The 21,320-nt window shown below is 37.6% G+C and overlaps 1 long non-coding RNA gene across 1 annotated transcript in view; it reads right to left on the reverse strand.

Moving 5' to 3' along the window:
• LOC140498252 (uncharacterized) overlaps window positions 1-10,587 on the reverse strand; it is a 39,821-nt gene extending 29,234 nt beyond the window's left edge. The window contains exon 1 of the long non-coding RNA XR_011965039.1: window positions 10,408-10,587. This is a non-coding gene — a long non-coding RNA (uncharacterized lncRNA). The remainder of the gene's footprint in view (window positions 1-10,407) is intronic.
• Window positions 10,588-21,320: the final 10,733 nt, after the last annotated feature.

The raw sequence follows: 21,320 nt of genomic DNA on the forward strand, positions 1-21,320 counted from the left end.
TGGACAAGCTCAAGCTCTTTGAAAAATAGTTCAAGACATTATGCCAATCTCAAAATGCTTCTGGGTTCACACATTCCTAGTTCAAAGCACTCTCCTTTCCATAATTCTCTTTTTTCCTTTCTGTCTTTGTTCACAATCATCAGAACCATGACCCCTTAGTAGTTCCAATCAGAATGACATCTAAACATGTCAGATTCTTTTAGAAATCTCTCTTTTAGGAATTACCAGTAAGTTATTATATATAGTATACTTCAAGAGACCTAGATGATTGACACAATATATTTCAACCCCTCATTTCAATGGCTATTATCATCACCTCCCTAATACTAGGTATTGTGGTACATAAGAAGTCATATTAAGACATGGTCCCATCCTTTGAAAAGGAAGCACGGCATGCTAGATTTGTAGTCAGGAACACCTAGGTTCAGTTCCTACCTTTCACATTTTTTAGCTGAGTGAACATCAGCAAATTGCATAACTCTTCCAAATTTTTTCCCTCTATTTGTAAAGTGAGGGTTTTGTACAAGACAACTTCTTAAGTTGATTTTCGTCCTGAAATCTATGTAGGATCTTTTGATCCTAGGATGCATTAAAGAATGTATTATCTGGTAAAGAAGTTAAGACACATTCACAAATATTTAAGTCTGGTGGAGAGTCAGGGAGATATGATGATTGTCTGCTTACTGCCTGTTTGACCTTCAGTATCCCAACCTTTGTGGGCCTCAGTTTTCTCATCTGTAGAGTGAGGAAGTTGGACTATGTGACTTCTATGATATCCCTGCCATTTCTAGAGCTATGATTTCAGTATTTGACGGACTCATAAAATTAGGATTAGACATTTTGCTTGGCCCCAAGAGGGAGAGCTAAGAGCAGTGGAAGGAAACTGAAAAGAGGATGTAAAATGTTCAGTGTAGGAGAAACCTTCTAATAATTTGAGGTGTTCAAAATTGGAAAGGACTACTTTAGGAAGTACTGAATTTCCCCGTTTCTGTAGATATTTAGGTAGGTGCCGACTGGCCATTTTTCAGGGAAGTAGAAATAATTCCTAAGTATGTATTAGACTATATGACTTTGAACGCCCCTTTCAACTCTCAATATAAGATCATGTGACATAGAAATCAAGGAATATATAATATACTTTAGAAAAATTATGGAAACTCATGTACTATACATGACATTTTAAGTGTAATTGCCTTTTAATGTGGACAGTAGAAAAAAATCTCTAAGATACTTTAAAAAAAATCAGGAAGGCCAATTAAGGCAAAAAGTGGTATGTAATTCGGAAGACATATAAAGGATGACAGAAAAATATTATTTAAATGTTCAGAGATATAATCCTAGAATCATCAGAAATGAAAGGAAACTCAATAGCAATGTAATCAAGTCTACACTCAAAAAAACCATGGCAATTCACTGGAAAAATGGTCCACCCAACTTTTGCTTGAAGATTTTTCAATGAGGAAGAATTTATGATTTCTGAGGTGACTCATTACACATTGGGACAGCTCTTATTTCCTTCTATTAATTAAAATTTGTCTCTTTGAAACTTCTAACCATTCCTCTTTTATTCTTTAAGGCTAGGAAAAATGTTTACTTCTCCTACATAACATCTATGAAATATTGAAGATAGGTATCATTTCCTCCTCAGTCTTCTTTTCTACAGTTTCTTTACCTAATAGTCATATAGAATGGACTTGGGGTCCTTTGCCATTCTATTTGGTCACCTCTGGACAGCATCTTCCCATTTTCCAATGTGCTTCTTAAACTTTAGTGCCCCCAAATGAATACTGTTAGCCAGGTGTGATTTTCCTAGGGTAAAATATTATTTTTACCTCCTTATCCCTGAAAGTTATGAATCCCAAGATCACATTAGCTACACTATAATATAATATTAAATCATATAGCTCTTCATGTTCATTAAATTTCCTAGATTTCTTTCTGGATAAGCTTATCTAACCATATCTCTAACATCTTGTACTTATGAAGTCCACTTTTTTAGCGCAAGTATAAGATTTCACATTTATTCCTAATATTTCATCTTAAGAGAATTTGCCTTCCAAAATCTCCTCAAATGCTGATATTGGTTCTCTTAGCTTTGTGAAATCTACAAGTTTGATGAGTAGTCCATCTATCCCTTTATTCAAGTTGTTAATAAAAATGCTAAATGGCACAAGATCAAGTAGAGATTCCTGGGGCATTCCACTGGAGGCCTTCTAATAAGTTAAGATCTGTTACTGTTTTTTGAGTCTTGCAACACACACATATCTGACTGTCCATGTTTCTCCATCTTTTCCACAAAATAGCATCAAATAGCTTATCAAGAACTTTACTATAATATATGTAAACTATACCTATAGGATTATAGATCTTAGGACCAGAAACTTACAGTAGGAAGAAGAAAAACTTTAGGATCCATCATTTCTGATCCCATTATTTGTGTGTGTTTGTCCTTCATTGTCGAAGAAGACCATGCCATCAGAGAAATGATGACATGACTTGCACTTGACTTTGTTTTGAGTGAGGGAGGGTTGTGCAGGTCACCAGCCTCACTTCTCCCCCAGAGCCATCTGAATCCAGTGACCAGATATTCATCAGGATGACTAAAGATGACCCAGGATGAGGCAGTTGGGGTTAAGTGACTTGCCCAAGATCACACAGCTAGTGAGTGTCAAGTGTCTGAGGTGAGATTTGAACTCAGGTCCTCCTGATTCCTGCACTGGTGCTCTATCTACTGTACTACCTAGCTGCCCCTCCCATTATTTACAAGATGAAGAAATGAAGGCACAGAACAGTTAAAAGACTTGCCTAGTCTTAATCAGCTAGTAAATATCTAAGGGTAGGGTTTGGTCACAGGTCTTTCCAACTCCAAGGCCATTGTCTTATGTACTACATAGCTACTAAATGTCTGACACTAGATCTCAACTTAGATTTGATTCCTGACTCCAGGCTCACACTCTAAGCTGTACCATCTAAGAAAAAAGTTCCATTTTTGTCTTTGTAACTCTGGTAACTAGTACAGTGCCCAGCACATAGTAAGTATGTGCTTCGTAACTATTTATTGAATGATGATTGGTGTGACATTCAGCAAGTTGCTTAATTTCTCAGTGCTTCAGGTAAGTGTTTAGACCTGTAAATTATGGAGCAGGTGCTGATTTGCATAGGCAGGAGGTATAGGTTCCCGACACTAATGAAATCAGAAATCCTATCAAAATATTCACGTTGTGCAAATGTTTTCTTACTATTGTACTGTGGAATTCATCCCTAATGCTGCTCCCCTCACAAATTATTTTTGAAGTGGAGCATTAAGAAGTTAAGTTGTATAGTATTAGGACGTATTCCTACAAATCTAAATTTAGAACTTGAAAAAGACCATCATGTACCTTTGCCTTCATCTTTCTCCTTGTATCTTTGCTGCCAAGCAAAACCAAGGCCCTTTTAGTGTCTCCCGGACACACTGACTACAGAATTCATTCCTCCTCTTGAAAATAAGGGTCCTAGAAGCAATGATGATTCCTTGTTCATACTACAAAAAGATTCTCAGTAGGGTTTCTTTAAAAACACCTCCTCTGGTACTTTTTAAGTGCTAGTTTTCAGATCATTAATTATATATCAAGAAAGGTCTAGGGCAGAGGAACTTATATTCAGAGCTACTGGAAACTCAAGGTCATTTAGAGATAAAAATAAGGTATCTCAAGAATGATAACTATAATTCTAGAGGAAAATATGAATTAATTTACAAAATTTTCATGTGGACTTTTTACAGTAAAATATCTCCTGTGGAAATTAAGGTAGCCTCTCTAAAAGGAGGAGTTTTCTGCTTAGGTGGTTAGATAACACACCAAATTATCATTATGGAGGAAAAAAGTCTCTGAAAAGCAAGAAAACTAAGAAAAATAGGATTTATGTATTGTAAAGAAAAACAAAGTTTCCAGAAGGCATAGTTGAGATCTTATGTATGTTTGGACATGACTTTGCTCATTCTTAGACTTTGAGTGATAACAGGATCAGCAGTTCTGAGCCTACACAGTAGGTTCTCCTTACATCCTTCTCCTCTACAATTAAACTCATGGGAGGCATTAAAGAAGAATGTGGTAAATTAATACAGCTATTGATAGATAGAAGTTATTAAGGAAGTGTGATGTAGTGACTAGAGAACTGGCCTAAAAATTAATTATAATAGCTGGCATTTAGATAACAGTTTAAAATTTGCAAAGTGCTTTATCAATATTATTCCCATTTGATTCTCATGATGCCTCTGGGAGGTGAGTGCTATTCTTATATCCTCATTTTACAAATGAAGAAACTGAGGAAGACAGAGGCTCAGTGATTTGCCCAGGGTCACAGAGTTGTTAAGGCAGGATCTTCTGATTCCGGGTCAAGTATTTTATCCATTGTATACCTAGCTGCCTCAGTAACACCTGTATTCAATTCTCAACTCAAACACAGAATGGCTGTGTAGCTTAGATGTGTTGCTTAACCTCTTGGCAATCCAGGAATCTTTCTAAGACCATAAGATATAAAGAAAGTGTTAACCTGTATTAGTGAAAGGAGCATCTTCATCTAGAAATTTCCTTTGCCAGTGATATCATAGCTCCATCTCCCATTGTTCTGGACAAAAGAGCTTTGCTGCAACACTTCATAGCTTTCATGAATAGACTTTATTGATAGTCAGTATGCAAGCAGTGAAATTATCAGTCATATATGACAATTGGCTCTGCTACTGCTCCTTTTAGGAATAAATAGACTCTGTATAGTATTCTGTATCAGGAGGAGGGAAGGAATAATTGTGTACGAGTGTATAGCTTTAACTTTTGTTATTGTTGAGTCATTTCAGTCATATCCCACTTTTCAGGATTCCATTTGGGGTTTTCTTGCCAAAGATACTGGAGTGGCTTGCCATTTCCTTCTCCAACTCATTTTACAGGTGAGGACCCTGAGGAGAACAGGGTAAAGTGACTTGCCAAAGGTCACTCAGCTAGTAAGTGCTTGAGGCCTGATTTGAAGTCATGAAAAAGAGTCTTTCTGATTTCCTGCCCCATACTCTATCCACTGTGCTACCTAGCTCTGACTAGCCTGGGATAAATAGGACTTTGTTCCGAAATGCAGACATGGGGGTGAGCACAGAGGGCTATCTCTGTGTTGCGGATTCTCTGTACTCTGGAAACCTGTACCTCCTTCCCCCATCCACAGGATCTTGTCAATATAGTATTCCTCTCTCGGGATGCCCTGCCCACAACTTCCTTCTCACTGAAGGTTGGTGCTATCTGTGGGCCTGGCAATCCTCTCCCAGAAAACTTCCCTCAAAGTGGGATAATTTTATATATTCACACCTATTTGTATTAATGGTAGCCATCTCTAGGACGTGGAGGAGAAAAGAGAAAAAACGAAAAAAGAAATTTACATGATAACCTTATTATATATTTAAAAGGAATAGCAAGTTACATGTAATAGAGTTGCAGTTTCATATGCAGTCATCTTTTTTATTATATTATATTATAGAAATGTTTGTTTTATTCCATAAATTAAAGACATTTTTTTTTTAAAAGGCAGGACTATTTTCTGTTTATCTTTCCTCCTGCTGCCTTTGTTTTGCTTCCTCTGTGTCCCCTACCATAAATATTCCCCAGGCACAGTTTAGCTAGTTCACTGACCACTTCTCTGTCGACTATTTCTTATTTTCATCCTGTATATATCTTGCTTATTCATATGTAGCTGTTTGCATGTTATCTCTTACTTAGACTATATACTCCTTGAGATCAGGGGCTGTTCCTTGTCTTTCTTTGTATCCCTGGTGCTTAGCAGAGTACCAGGCACACACTAAGTACTTCCCTTTTGCCTTAACTTCTCTGAGTTCTGAGGCAGAAGCATAGAAGGGGAAAGATGTGGATTTAATATTTCTTAGCAGCCAAATGGATCACTTGTTTGCTACACAGTTCCTGGTATAGTTCTTGGCTCTCAGTAGTAGTAGTCAAAACAACTGACTGTTATGAACACCTTATTAAGAAAATCAGCGTGATATAGTGGATAGCTTGCTGAATTTGGAGTCAGGGAGACCTAGATTCAAATCCTACTTCTGTCACTTGCCAGTTGTGTGTCTCTGGGCAAGTCCCTTAAGCTCCTTTGGCTTCAGTCTTCTCATTAGTAAAATGAAGGGATGTTGGACTCGATGAACTTCACGGTCCCTGCAACTCCAAATCTATGATATACATAAATACATACATATACATATATACATATTCATACCTACACATATATGTACACAAACATTTCAGATTCCATTGTATGACAAAGACTTTTTTTTTTTTAAACCAATGTTGATTACACATCCCTGTGTCTTCTGAATATGTGGCATAAAAAAGAATTCTTCATTAATATTTTCTCCCAAATTCAGTTTCTAGTGTATCCTCTTAAGGGTACTTGATTAAAGAGAATTCTTTCTCTTCCCTCCAATCTCCCCACCCAAGGCAGATCAATGCATTAGTGTGCAATAATAAATACCTTCTCCTTCTAATAAAAGCTTCAGGTTTTTGCCTCTGTTCTAAGATTAACACTATCCTCCTCAGAGTTTTGCTGAGCATTTCTGCATCTTTTCTCTGCTGGTCTTTGCTACTGAGTAGGAGGTAGAAAGAAAAATCACCTTGTAAAGTGGGTAAGATCTCCCAATAAAATGATAAGCCCATTCAAATGCTCAGGGGATCTGACAAGAACAGAAGTGACTCATTCTTCCACCGGGGCATTTTTTCCTCTTAAGGGAAAAAGGAAACATTCCACACACACACATGTGTATGTATATGCACACATACACACAATACATATATACATTTTGTTTGTGCATACATGTATATGTGTATGCATGTGCATATATACACATGTGTGTATATACCTATATATATATAGGTATATACATACATACATACACACAACTGCTAATGTAGACTTTTGAATATGGTTTATTCTAGCAACAGTTCTTTGAGCCTAAATAACCTGCCCAGAGTTATTGGTATGATAAACCCCAGTGGTCAGTCTCAGATTAAGTGCCTTCTGTTTGCCTCTGAGTGTTAATCAGGGCTATTAGCCACTGGCAATAGATGATTTCTTCAGGAATACTGCTAACATTTCTGCTATAATCAGGAGGGCTTTTTTTTCTTCTTTTCTTGGGGGGTAAGTGGGGGCTGAGTTCATCAGGGAGTAAAATCTGTTGCTGATCCAATGTGTTTTTTCTTACATGCTGAATGTCACTGGGATTTAATAGGAGAGGGAAGATTTACTCTGCAAGAACATTACTTTAAATCAACCAGCCAGAAAAGTATTCATTTAAATATTGAAAAGGGAAAGTGAAATGCTGGGGCTTCTGTCTAATAGTCCTGGAGCATACGTTTTTCTCCATGGCTGCCCTAGTTTGTAAATGCTGCCCGATGTAAATGAGAAGCTGGAGACTGTAAAATTCAAATCTGTTCTTTTCTGTCCTTCCAGTAATTGCCTGTTATCTAATTTAAAGGAAGGAGTTGCCGTGTCGAAGGAAGTATCCCCCAAAGAGCTGGTCCTCTGAACCTTGGAAGTTTATTGTTTTCATGTTTTTCTTTTTTATCTGTGAATATTTGGCTCTGTTTCTTTCGGTACACTTTGGTATCACCTTTGTTACAGTAACCTGTGATTTATCCTTTACTGGGGTCATGGTGACTATTATATGGCAAACCATGGAGGCCTGAAGGAGGGGTGAGCAGCCACTCTTAGAAACACTGCTTTTCAGAGAGAAGAGGCCTACGAGAGGAACTGTAGATATAAGGTAGCCAGCGGAAGGGGGTCATTTCCTACACTGGCTGGGTTCCTCCTTAAAGAAATGCTAGATACGTATGCAAGACTGGACATTCCACACTAGCACCTTTAACCTCCACAACTGGTCAGGCACTGAGGAATTTGTTACAGCTTGGTTTATTCCTTCCTCTCCCTCTGGCTGGATGTTCTGAGCATGGTAGATGGAGCCATTCCCTAAAGATCATTCAAGGGCAAGTTTCTATTTTCAAAACCTCAGTAAGCAAAGGTTCAGAACACCATTAATTTCAGTGAATTGGCTACTAGTGGCACGGCAGATGCTGATGTTGTTGGTGTCTTCTCCTGGGAACATGCGAATGGCTAATTCCTAAGAATTTCCTGGTATTTTTCATTCAGAACCATCCATGTTTGTATGGGTAATGAGAAAGATGAAACCAATGAAAACCTGTAAAATGACATTTTCACCCCTTGTTTTAGTATCCATGTAATATGCTTTTCTGGATGGTATGTTTAGGTTTGAAAATCCAGGAGGGATACATAAAACTGGTTTCGGGACAGATATTTTTATGTTAGCCACAGTGACCATTAAATTGTAAACATTAAGTAAATATTATTAATAATAAATCAATGAGAAGTCCATAAGAAACAAACATCACATTGCATCTAGGGCATTTTTTTCTGGCCTTTAAATTTGGAATTAATGTTACCAATTGGAGATAAGATTAATAATAAAGAATGAACACCAAGGCACTTAAGAAACTCACATAAACATGAAACATAATGCTTATAAAAGCACAGCATGTCCACAGCTGGAAGAGTAAAAGGGGGAGGGGGAGTGAAGGGAAAATGAGTATCTAATGTCTTCTATTTAGATGCCTGATGTCAACAGCTGTAGTTTAAAGCAAACGTACCAACTTGCTTCTTCTGTTGGAAGGGAGTACTGAATTGACCCCTAAGGGCACAGAAGAAAGGGGCAGATTGTTGAGTGGGAGTTGAGTAGCCCAAGAGACTAAATTCTCAATGCTACTGAATTTTTATTATCCAAAGGCCATTTACCTGGTTGTTAATTTATATAATCCACTAAAACTGTGTGCCTTGGTTGACCCATCTGTAAAACAATGATAGCACTTCCAAGTGAAATAAATGCATGCAAAGTCCTTTGAAAACTTTCAAGTGTCATATAGTTGTTATTATTATTATTTACTTTTGGGGGGATGGGGAGATTAGACCTTTTATTTCTTTGCCATAGAAATCATCTAATGAGGAAATTTCTATCAATATAGAGCTTTGTTTTTGTAATTTATAATCTTAAAGAGGTAGCTTTCCAATAGAGGCAGCATAGGTACAGTGGTTAGAGAGCCTGGAGTCAGGAAGACCTAAATTCAAGTTCTGCCTCTGACACGTGGACCAGTCCCAACCTCTCAACGTCCTAGAATTTTAAATAGTAATAATAATCATTACTATTGTTGTGGACTATGCAAGCATAGTGATTAGGCTAATATCTGAGTTACATCTACAAAATGCTTTAGAAAACAAAGCGAAACTAGGCACTATACCTCTGTAGAGGTCTCTCTCTCTCTCTCTTCCTCTCCCTCCCTCCCTCCCTCTCTCTCTCTCTCTCTTTCTCCTTCTCTCTCTTTCTCTATCTCTCACTGTGTCTGTCTGTCTGTCTGTCTCTTAGCTCTATTTTGGCATTTCCTTTTGGTGCTTCTTGTGGCAAAGTGTCTTTGCAGGGCATATAAGTATTATGTCTTTCATCAGCTTCACAGTCATAAAACTTTATAGCAGTAACTTCATTTCGATTTAAGAAATTTTACCTTCTGCACTTTGAAAAATCCGACACAAGCATAGTAGGAAGCCTGTTTGAGTCAGTTGGAGGGTTGATCAAAATTAACAGAGGACCTCAGTCTTTCAAAAGTTTTTTTTTTAAACTACTTGATACCTCTCTCAAATATGGTTTACTATATTATATCTCCACTGGACATACAGCTTATATATGTCAACATTTTAAGTGATTTGGCATGTTACTGATACAGGTATATTCTACCCATGTAGGAACTCATCCATGCTTTTTCGTCTTCCATCAGTCAGTCAGTCACTCTCATTCATGCCTTTACAGAAATTCTCAGCAGAGGATAAACCCTGCGTTATAATTACTTAAGCAATTGGAGATAACAAGCAAACAAAACAAAATAAAACTAAACAAGGTGAACAATTTTTAGTGGTGGCCTTCATTCATTCATTTTGTGAACATTTACAACAAAATAACAAAGGATTGTAAAAGAAAACTAATGAATTTCCTCCTAAGCTCTCTGTCTCTCCTCTTCCAAACTTCTAAATGCCTGCTTTTGACTCTGGAAGGAAAGCTTCTAGCCACAATCTGGGCCATTCCTCAAATTTGCCTACTCTCACTTCTCCATTGCCTCCCCACCCAATTTTTTGTCTGTTTTATGGAGTGTCTGGAATCTCTCCTCCCACCTTCCCTATGGCCCTCTGTCCCCACTCCCATGCCCATGCTCCCAATTTTAATTATTTGTTTTTTCTTGAAATTAAATCTTCAAAATCCATCCAATCAAACTCTCTAAAACTTCCAAAGTCAGATAGCTTCAGAGACCCCCAAGAAATCTTGCTTACCAAGAGACTTCATTTTTCATTTCTTCAGCAGCTGCATTTTCACCTTCTCTCTGTACATTTAAACGGGTTTTTTTTCCCATCCCATCTCATCAGAATGACTTTGTCTCCCGGCTGTGTTCCCTCCAGCCAGTAGCTCATCATTCCTCAGAATACATAAACCAGCTCTTGCTACATTCCCTATCAAGGCCCGGCTGGTCATTTGTGTCTCTACCTTTGGCTCTTGCTGTCGGAATGCCTGGCATTCTTCTTCTAGTGCATCTCAAGTGGTCACGCATATAAGTGGAAAGTTTGGGCGAAGTTTTGCTCTGTCCTTTGGAAGCACATTAAAGCTTTTCCCAAACTCTGCTATGTTTAAAAGTCCTTTCCAGAAAAGTAAGATAGGGGCCTAGTTCAGCACTGTGGCTCTGGTTAAATTAATTTTTCACCGGTTTCTTATTTCAAACGTTAATCTTGCTCTTTAATAAAAGCATCAAATGAAATGAAATATGAACCAATTATACTTCAATAAAGAAAAAAATTATAATATTATAAATATTTGGCCATTTTGCTGCTGTCAGATTGCTTTCTAGGGAGGCTGGGATAGAGTATACTGTTTCCATTTGCCCCCCTTTTCAAAGACGTGGCAAAACTCATGTTGTTCCAGTAGAAAAGAAATTTTATTGTTTTAGTTTTCCCCGTTCTCTTCCTACTTGTCTTTAAAAGTTATGATAATAATTTTATTTTATTTTCAGTTCTAAATTCTCTCCCTACTGCCTCCTCCTGCTCTGCCCATTGAGAAAGCTAGAAAAACAAAAACCATTGCAAATATGTGTAGTCAAGCAAAACAAATTCCCACATTAGCCCTGTCAAAAAAAATGCTCCAATTTGTACTCTGAGTCCATCATCCCTTTATCTGGATGTGGATAGTATGTTTCTTTATGAGTCCTCTGGAGGTGTGATTGGTTCCATTGTGTTGGTCAGAGTTCCTTTCTCTCAAAATTTGTTTTTACAGTATTGTATAAATTGTTCCCCTGGTTTTCCTCATTTTATATTACATCAGTTCATATAAGTCATTCCAGGTTTGCCTAAAACCATCTTCTTCATCCGTTCTTACATCACAATAACATTCCATCACATACATACATACATACATATACATACATATATATATACATACATATATTTATATATATACACACATATTATATACACTTTAGCTTTTCCAACCATCCCCCAACTGATGGGTACCCCCTATTTCTAACTTTTTTGCCACCATTAAAAGAACTACTGTAAATAATCCTATTCACATGGGTTCTTTTCCTCTTTCTTTGATGTCTTTGGGTTATAGACCTAATAATGATACTGCTGGTTGAAAGGTATGCACATTAATAACTTTTTGTATATAATTCCAAAATGCTTTCCCAAAAAGCAGGACAGATTCACAGCTCCACCAACAATGGACTAAAGTACTTGCTTTCCCATAGTCCCTCCAGTATTTGTCATTTTCCTTTTGTTGTCAATTTTGACAATCTAATGATTGAGAAGTAATATCTTAGAGTTGTTTTAATTTGTGTTTCTCTATAATTGATCTGGACCATTTTTTTCTTACTGTTGTTGATAGCTTGGATTTTTTTTCTCTGAAAATATTCTCTCTTTTGACCATATTTCAAATACCAATGACTCTTATTCCTATAAATTTGAATCAATTCACTATATATCTTAGAAATGAGACTTTAACCAGAGAAACTTGCTGCAAAGGTTTCCCTCCCCACAATATCTAGCTCTTCTTCTAATTTTAGCTACCTTGGTTTTGGTTGTGCAAAAGTATTTTATCTTTATGTAATCAGAATTATTTATTTACTTTCCATGATCCTCTCAATCTCATGTTTGATTATAAATTGTTCCCCTATCTGTATAGATCTGACAGGTAATTTTTCCATGTTCTACTAATTTGTTTATGATGTCACTTTTGCGTCTAACTCATATACCTTACTTTGAACTTATCTTGGTATATGGCATGAGATACTGGTTTATACCTAGTTTCTGCCAGACTATTTTATAACTTTCTTAATAGTTTTTGTTGAATAATGAGTTTTTACCCCAGTGGCTTGAATCTTTGGGTTTATCAAATATTAGACTTTTATTCATATTGCTTTCATGTGTTATGTACCTTATTTATTCTACTAATCAGCCTTTCTATTTCTTACCCAGTACCAAATTGTTTTTAATAATTATGGTTTTGATGTGTAGCTTGAACTCTGTCACTGCCAGACTCCCTTTCTTCACATCAAAAAAAAAATAATTCCCTTGGTATTCTAGGCTTTTTGTTCTTCCAAATGAATTCCTCCTTCAGGTTCAAGCACTCCAGTCTCCTTTGCTGATTCATCATTCCTATCATGACGTCTAATTGCGAATATTCTCCAAGGTTCTGTTCTTTTATCCCCCATTTTTCTCTTTCTACTCCTTTCAGTGACTTTGTCAGCTCCTGTGAGCTTAATTACCATTTATATGCCAATAACCTAACCATTTTCTTCTCAGAATTTTAATACAATAACACTGAGGGGCAGAGCCAAGATGGTGGAGTAAAATCAGAGACCTACTTGCGCTCTCCCCCAAACCCCTCCAAATACCTGTAAAAATGACTCTAAACAAATTTTAGAGCTGCAGAACCCAGAAAATAACAAAATGAAACAAATCTCCAGGCAAAGACTACCTGGAAGATTGATAGGAAGGGTCCATAACACTGGGCTGTGAGCAGAACACAGTCCAGTGTGGGCTACACCTGCACAGCAGGACCAGAACAGGCCTCAGGGATCTGAGTCACTGGCAGTTGTGGTGGTTTCCACACTTTTGGGCCTGCAAATGCCAAAGACAGCATAGAAGGTCAGGAGGAAATCTCTGTGGCACCTGGGTGAAAGAAGAACGTGATCCAGCCCCAGCCCCATTGTGGCAGAGGTGGGGATTGAGCAGCTGATCAGAGGTCAATTGCAGTGATCTTTCTGCTGGTGCTGAGGCAGAATTATCTTGTTTTGCCATTCTTGAATCTGGGTTGCAGTCCTGGGTGGTGGTCCTGTGGTGAGGAGGAGCATTAGTGTGGTGGAGCTTGTGGTGCAGTGAAGAGGGAATCCTCCTTGCAGTTCTAGGACAGAAAAGAGAGCTTGTTTGTGGTCACTCACAGACTAGAGCACAGGCCAAGAAAAGAGTAAACACCTTTCTTTTGATCATACCACCTTGGAGGAACTGAAAATTTACAGGTGCCTTGAAGTATCTCTGAAGAAAGCTGCACAGAACCCCTAGTTTGGGACAGTATACTGTTTCTCCCCACTGGAAGCAGAATACTATCTTGGCAAAGAGTTAGCAAATTAATGAGCAAACATCATAAAAAAACTCAGACTACAGAATTTTACTTTGGTGACAAAGAAGATCAAAACATCCAACGAGAAGAAGACAACAAAGTCAAAGCTTCTAAATCCAAAACCTACAAGAAAAATATGAATTGGTCACAAGCCGTGGAAGAGCTCAAAAAGGATTTTCAAAATCAAGTAAAAGAAGTAGAGAAAAAATTGGGAAGAGAAATGAGAATGATACAAGAAAATCATGAAAAACAAGTCAATAGCTTGCTAAAGGAGACCTGAAAAATACTGAAGAAAATAACACCTTAAAAAATAGACTAACCCAAATGCCAAAAGAGGTCCAAAAAGTCAATGAGGAGAAAAATGCCTTAAAAATCAAAATTGGCCAGTTGGAAAATGAGGTCCAAAAAGTCACTGAAGAAAATAATTCCTTCAAAATTATAATGGAACAAATGGAAGCTAATGACTTTATGAGAAATCAGGAAATTATAAGGCAGAACCAAAAGAATGAAAAAATAGAAGGCAGTATGAAATATCTCATTGGAAAAACAACTGACCTGGAAAATCAATCCAGGAGAGATAATTTAAAAATTATTGGATCAAAAAGGAACCTAGACATCATCTTTCCAGAAATTACCAAGGAAAACTGCCCTGATATTCTTGAACCAGAGGGTAAAATAGAAATTGAAAGAATCCACCCATTGTCTCTTGAAAGAGATTCCAAAAGGAAAACTCCTAGGAAAATTGTGGCCAAATTCCAGAATTCCCAGGTCAAGGAGAAAATATTATAAACAGCCAGAAAGAAACAATTCAAGTATTGTGGAACACAATCAAGATAACACAAGATCTAGCAGCTTCTATGTTAAGGATTGAAGGGCTTAGAATAGAATATTTCAGAGATCAAAGAAGCTAGGATCAAAAGCAAGAATCATCTACCCAGAAAAACTGAGACATTCAATGAAATAGAGGACTTTAAAGAATTCTTGATGAAAAGACCAGAGCTGAATAGAAAATTTGACTTTCAAATACAAGACAAGAGAAACATACACACATACACATATACATACATATGTATGTGTATATGTATATATACACATGTGTGTATACATATACCTATGTGTGTGTGTGTGTGTATATTGAGAGAGAGAGGGAGAGAGAGAGAGAGAGAGAGAGAGAGAGAGAGAGAGAGAGCATGCACAGGGTGAGTTGAATATGAAGGGATGATATCTAAAAAAAAATTAAGGGGTGAGAGGAATGTAATGGGAGAAGGAGAAAGGGTGAGATAGAGATAGAATAGGGTAAAGTCTCACATAAAAGAGGAAAGAAAAAGCTTTCACAATGGAGGGGAAGAGGGGGAAGGTGAGAGGGAATAAATGAACCTTACTTTCAGTGGATTTGGCTTATGGAGGAAATAACATACACACTCAATTGGGCATCAGGCTACAGGAAAGTAGAGGGGAAGAGATAAGCAGGTTGGGGGAATGATAGAACATTGATGGAACAGATTGGGAGTGGGGTAGTGAGAAGCAAACACTTTTGAAAAGGGACAGGGTTAAAGGAGAGAACAGAATAATTGGGGGGTGGGATAGGATGGAAGGAAATATAATGTTTCACAACATGACTGTTATGGAAGTGTTTTGCATAACTATATATGTTTAAACTATATTTAATTGCTTGTGTTCTCAATGAGGGTGGGTGGAGAGGGAAGAAGGGAGAGAATTTGGAACTCAAAGTTTTAAAAACAAAAGTTAAAAATTGTTTTTACATGAAACTGGAAAATAAGATGTACAGGCAATGGTATATAGAAATCTATCTTGACCTACAAGAAAGTGAGGGGTAGGGGAATAGAGGGGAGGGAATACTGGGGGAAGGGATAACAGAATGCAAGTTATCTTTGGGTGGGAGGAGGGGAAGGATGGGGAGAAAATTTGGAATTTAAAATCTTGTGTTAATGAATGTTGACTAAAATTAACTAATTTTAAAAAAAGTTGAACTGGGGAAAAAAATACCATAACATTAATTGCCTGTTTGACATTTCAAATTAGATGTCTTAGAGACTCCTTAAACTCGACATGTGCAAAGGTAAGCTTATCCCAACCCCTCATTGCCCCTTCCCGAATCCCCCTTTTTTGGGCTAACACACTACCATTCTTTCAGTCTCACAGATTTGGAACCTTGACATTACCTTTGATTCCTCCTCATTCTCCCTTAATTCACTTATTCAATCAGCTGATCAATCTTGCCATTTTTTACTTCTACAATATATTTTGCATACCAGCCCTTCTCTCTATTCACATTGCTACCACCTATCTCCCCTTATCACATCTCCCCTAAATTATTGCAAAGGTCTCCTAATTTGACTTCCTTTCTCCAGGCTTTCCCCTCTCCAATCCATTATCAGTAGCTGCCAAAGTGATTTTAAGTGTAGATTTTACCATGCCACTTCTTAATAAACTCCAGTGGCTCCTTATTGCCCTTAAGATCATATAGAAACTCCCAAATTCTGTTTTGAAAGGTCTTTACAATTTGACCTGAAATTATATTTCCAGTGTTATCCGGCCATGGATTAGGTTACCCCTTCCACAATCTGAGATCTGAACATATTCATTTTACCCTGTTCCTCACATATGACATTCCAATTCACTCCAATTCATGTCTCAGTGCCTTGGCACTGGTGACCATCTTACCTGAAATGACTAGACCTTCCTCACCTCTGCCTCACAGAATACCTTTTTATCATCCATCTACACAAGCCAAGTTACCATCTTCTACACAGAACCTTTCCTGATCCCAAATGCCAGTACTTTGTTTTGTATTTGCTTGAAGTTCAGATGTATATATATAATCAATCTATATATACTGATATATGTACTTGCAGTCTCCCCTGTTAGGTTAGGTCCTTGTGAGCAGGCATTGTCTCATTCATTGGATTTTTGTGGCTAATGTTAAGCGAAGAGCCTTGCACATAACAGACAATGAACACAGGCGTGTTGATTGATTGAGAAAGCTACATTAAGAAAAGGATTCTGTCTTAAATAAAAGTGCTCCAGTTCTGGGAACCACATTTAGGAAAGTAAAGAAGCAACCTTTCTGTTGCTTATACTATGCCACAGAATATCTGCTGACAATGGTTGGGCTTTGCTTTTTTCAGCCTCTATAAGATAACAGACACATTACACTATTCCAGGATTTGCACAACCAGGTGGTGAGGGTTGAGGTTTGGCAAGGGATGAGCAATGATAGGGCATGAAGGCAAGGAATTTGATAATATAAGGGACTGTAGAGTTTAATTTAATTTAATTTAATTTAATAGGGTCAAGAGTGGAGAGGGAATGAAGTGAAGTTAGGGTAGGAGTGTGTGTGTGTGTGTGTGTGTGTGTGTGTGTGTGTTCGTCCTTTGTTGCCAAAGAAGACCATGCCATCAGAGAAATAATGACATGACTTGCACTTGACTTGGATTTGAGTGAGAGAGGGCTATAGGGTAGGAGTAATGGCCTAAGAAATTACTGACGAGTTGAGGGTTTGGAGATTTCAATAAGGATGGAGAAAAGGCTCTGGAAGCATGAAGCAGAGGGAGAGAAGGAATAATAAGATGTTATGAGAACATTGTTGATGTCAGAATTTTTAATTAGGGTGATGATATATTTGTAGATGATGATGAGATCCAGTGTATTACCATCCCCATATGTGAATAAGATGGAGTAAAGGAGCAGTTAATGGTATTTAAGGAGGAATTGTGAGTTTAGGGAGTTTGAAAGAACATTGATATGAATGTCAAAATCCTCTATTATTAAGGCAGGAATTGAAGAGGGGGAGAAGAAGCTAGTGTGTCAGCAAGGATGCCAACATACACAGGAAGGCTGATTGTACAGGTTCTTAAATATGCATTTCTAAAAGAAAAGCAACTTTTGAGGGGTCAACAATCATTTCATCAAGCACATATATTATTCACTTAGTTCAGGGGAAAAAGTCAGCACCCTGAACTTCAGAGAAAATACAGAGAAACAAAGATCAACCAACAGACAGGACTTCCAACTGTCTGACTCTAAGCAATACACAGATACAACTAGTTCCCTGACCATACATATATAGTTACCAGAGAGAGAAGTACCAACATCTGAGTTTTCAAAGCCAGGGGACTCCTTAGTAGATGCCCAGAGTTTTGTCTGGCCAAACACTTTCATTGAGTAAACCCCAAAATAAACCTCACCTCAGAGTATACACTTTTCAGAGTCGGAGGGTCTCACAACCCTTGAAAACCACTGCTTCATTAGAAATTAACAAAACCTACTTGAGGCCTATTAATGGGCAGGGAAGATCTACTTAACATTACAGCTAGGTGCTGATTTCCTTGATTATTTGGAAAATAGTATGCAGCAACCATCGTAATAAGTATGAGGTGGAAAAATTTCTTACTGTGAACATTAAAGGAGAAATCTAAGATCATATGTGGTTTTTGGCTGTCATCAAACATGGTTAACTGATATTGAACTTGCAGTTCACAGAAATTTGTTTTTCATTAAAGAAATCAATGAATTGCTGCCATGATTTAAAAAGAATTTATTTTCAATTCATAAAATAAAACAAGTATTTCCATAACAGTATAATAAAAAGATCATTACATGTGGAACTGAAAATCTACTATGTACAACTTGCTATTCCCTCGAAATATAGAACAAAGTTATCATGTAAACTTATTTTTAAACTTTTTTTCCTTCCCCTCCCTCCCACTCTAGAAATGACTACCATTAGACATAACAGGTATATGTATGTGTGTGTATGTATATATGTGTGTATATATATGTGTGTATGTATATGTATGCACATATATATATATATATATAAAATTATACACATACTTCTATTAGTTCTTTTTCTGGATGCAGTTAGGGTCTTGATGAAGTCTGAAGTGAGCAGAGCCAAGAAAATGTTGTATTCAGTAACAGTCATATTGTTGCAAGAATGACTCTGAGCAACAAAGTCTTTTTGACTATTATAAACACACAAATAAAAATAAAGGACATATACTGCCATGATTTTGTCAGAGAGTACTTCGGTAGAAATCACATAATGGTAGTGGCAATACCACCATCACTTTTGTGATCTGTATCCTGAGTTCTTAACCTAATTCCTCCTTCTGTCTAGGTCAGGGATGGGGAACCCGTGGTCTTGAGGCCACGTGTGGCCTTCTAGGTCTTTGGGTGTAGCCTTTTCACTGAGCACAAGTTTTATAGAACAAATTCTTTTATTAAGAGGATTTGTTCTGTGAAATTTAGTTTCAGTCAAAGGGTCACATTTGAGGACCTAGAGGGCCATGTATGGACTCACGGCCACAGATTTCCCACTCCTGGTGTAGGTAATCCATTGTATTCTTACAAGACAACATTAGTATTGTTTCCACTATACATGCTATCCCTCATTTTTGTGTAATGTGGCTTTTGGATTTCCTTGCATGAGCAATATACAATAATACTCCTTCCTTCACCTCCTTTACGAATCTTGTTCCTTTTGAAAAAATCAGAGCTATATTCCACTACATCCAGTGATGTACCATAGTAGGCCAAATTTATCTCATTGCCTCAGGATCTCTAGTTCACCTTTTCCTTGACAAGTGTTGAATATAAACATACAAGTCAATGGATTTTATTGCTTGCTCTCTACTTGGACATTGTTTCCTATCCTTCACTAGTCCTGTGATGGGGACTAGTGAACTTGTGTCCCTAGGGCTCCAGCAATGTTAGGAATAGTGTTTCAAGCTTACAAGATTTATCTTCTGTCTCATTTCATGTCCAGGCTATGTCCTATCACCTTTGCCATCATTGGGAGTAATGGAGAGCTAGTGAGCTTCTATAGTCAGAATTCTTCTTTGGTTGTATGCATGAGACACATGTGGATGAATTTTCTAGATTGTGACCTGGATCACAAGAGCTTACCACCAATAGTCTCTGCCATTAAAAGGGTGATTCTGGGTCAACATGAATTCCATAAGATTACTGGATTGCCTGGATTGATAGAGCCAAGAATCAAGAGCTTCAACCTGGTATTCTGGGTGGTCTAGCAACTCTAGCTCAACAAGTATAAATAGATGCTCTACCTAAATATTCCCTTAGGGTGGAGCCAGGAAGTGAACTGGCTCCTTTGAGTAGCACATCCCAGCAAATCTTCTATTTTCTTCTTTCTGTCACTGTGAGTCCCAGGCAGAATAGTTTACCCAGTTGTGGTTGAACTATCCTCACCACAAACACAGTCTCCCTTCTAGTCATCTTGTCCATTCCATAAGGGTCAGGTAAGGTTAGACCTAGAGTGTCAGCACCAGTTCATAGAATCCAAAGCAGGTGCCTCCATTAATATTTAATTTTGGGTGGGTGGGGGTAAATGGACCAATTTCTCCAGAATTCTGAAAGAACAGGAATTGACCCTCAATTCTATACTCTATTATGTAAAGACTGTCAGGGATTGGACCACTTCCACACTGGCCAATTGGTTCTGGAGGGCGCTTACAGAGATGAGATATTGGATTTGGAGAGCAACACATAGGCAAGTTTGACTAAAATGTAGAGTATGTTGGGGTGGGCACTGGACCTGTAATTTCATTTATACAAGGAACTCCTATTGAAGAATTCCTCTTCCAATGGATTGGCACCTTGTCTGCAATTTATAGACTTAGAGAGTTGTCTGGTACAATGAGAGGTTAAATGATTGTCACATAGCTAGTGTGTATCAGAAAGGGGACTTGAATTCATGTCTTTCTGCCTAAAGCTATCTCTTTATCCACTGTACCATGTTGCCTCATGTAACCACCATTGTAAAGGTGAATAATGTAAAACAGATATGGTAAGGAAAGATGGAGCCAGATTGTGAATGACACTTTCTTTTGAACTTATCGCTCTCTCTTGTAACACAGTCATTTAGGTGGATGTCATTTCCCCCTGTTAGACTGTAAACTTGCACTCTCTTAGGTCACTCCAGATATCAGGATTTATGTCCTGCCTGTCTTTACTGTTTTAAGCATCTAACATAGTGTTGAATATAATAAGTGCTTCACGAATGTTTGTCAAATTTAATGCATGAATTCAGTGAAGGTGCTTCTTTACTAGGCAGTCTGCCTATAATCCATGCAGTTCTGAGGAAAAATTTACAAAGCCTTAAAAGCAGCTTGCAACCATGCAAGTGCCTGGTGACATTAACTCTACTGAAGCTATTAATAATAAAATAAGGATCAATGGAAAATAGGAAAGCATGCCATTCCAGAGGCTGCTTTTAGAGTAATCTGCCCATTACATAACAGAAAGAAGCCTAGATACACTGAGTAACAGATATTTGTGGGATTGACTTGCCCACTAGAACACTTATTCAACTTTTGAGAAACGCCATCTGTGTTATCTGGAGAAATGGCATGAATGCTCTGTAAGAGAAGATGCCCATAAGTGTGACAATAAGCCCATGTTAATCTTCCATATTATTCTAGGTTGGACTAATGCCACCACACCTGTTGTCCCATATATTCATCTTGCTATTTTCTATTTTGAGAATTTCAGCTCAATTAATTAATCATTAAAGAATTAAACTGTGTCTTAGGTA

Source organism: Notamacropus eugenii, chromosome 4 (assembly GCF_028372415.1).
Source record: "Notamacropus eugenii isolate mMacEug1 chromosome 4, mMacEug1.pri_v2, whole genome shotgun sequence".
Lineage (NCBI taxonomy): Eukaryota > Metazoa > Chordata > Mammalia > Diprotodontia > Macropodidae > Notamacropus > Notamacropus eugenii.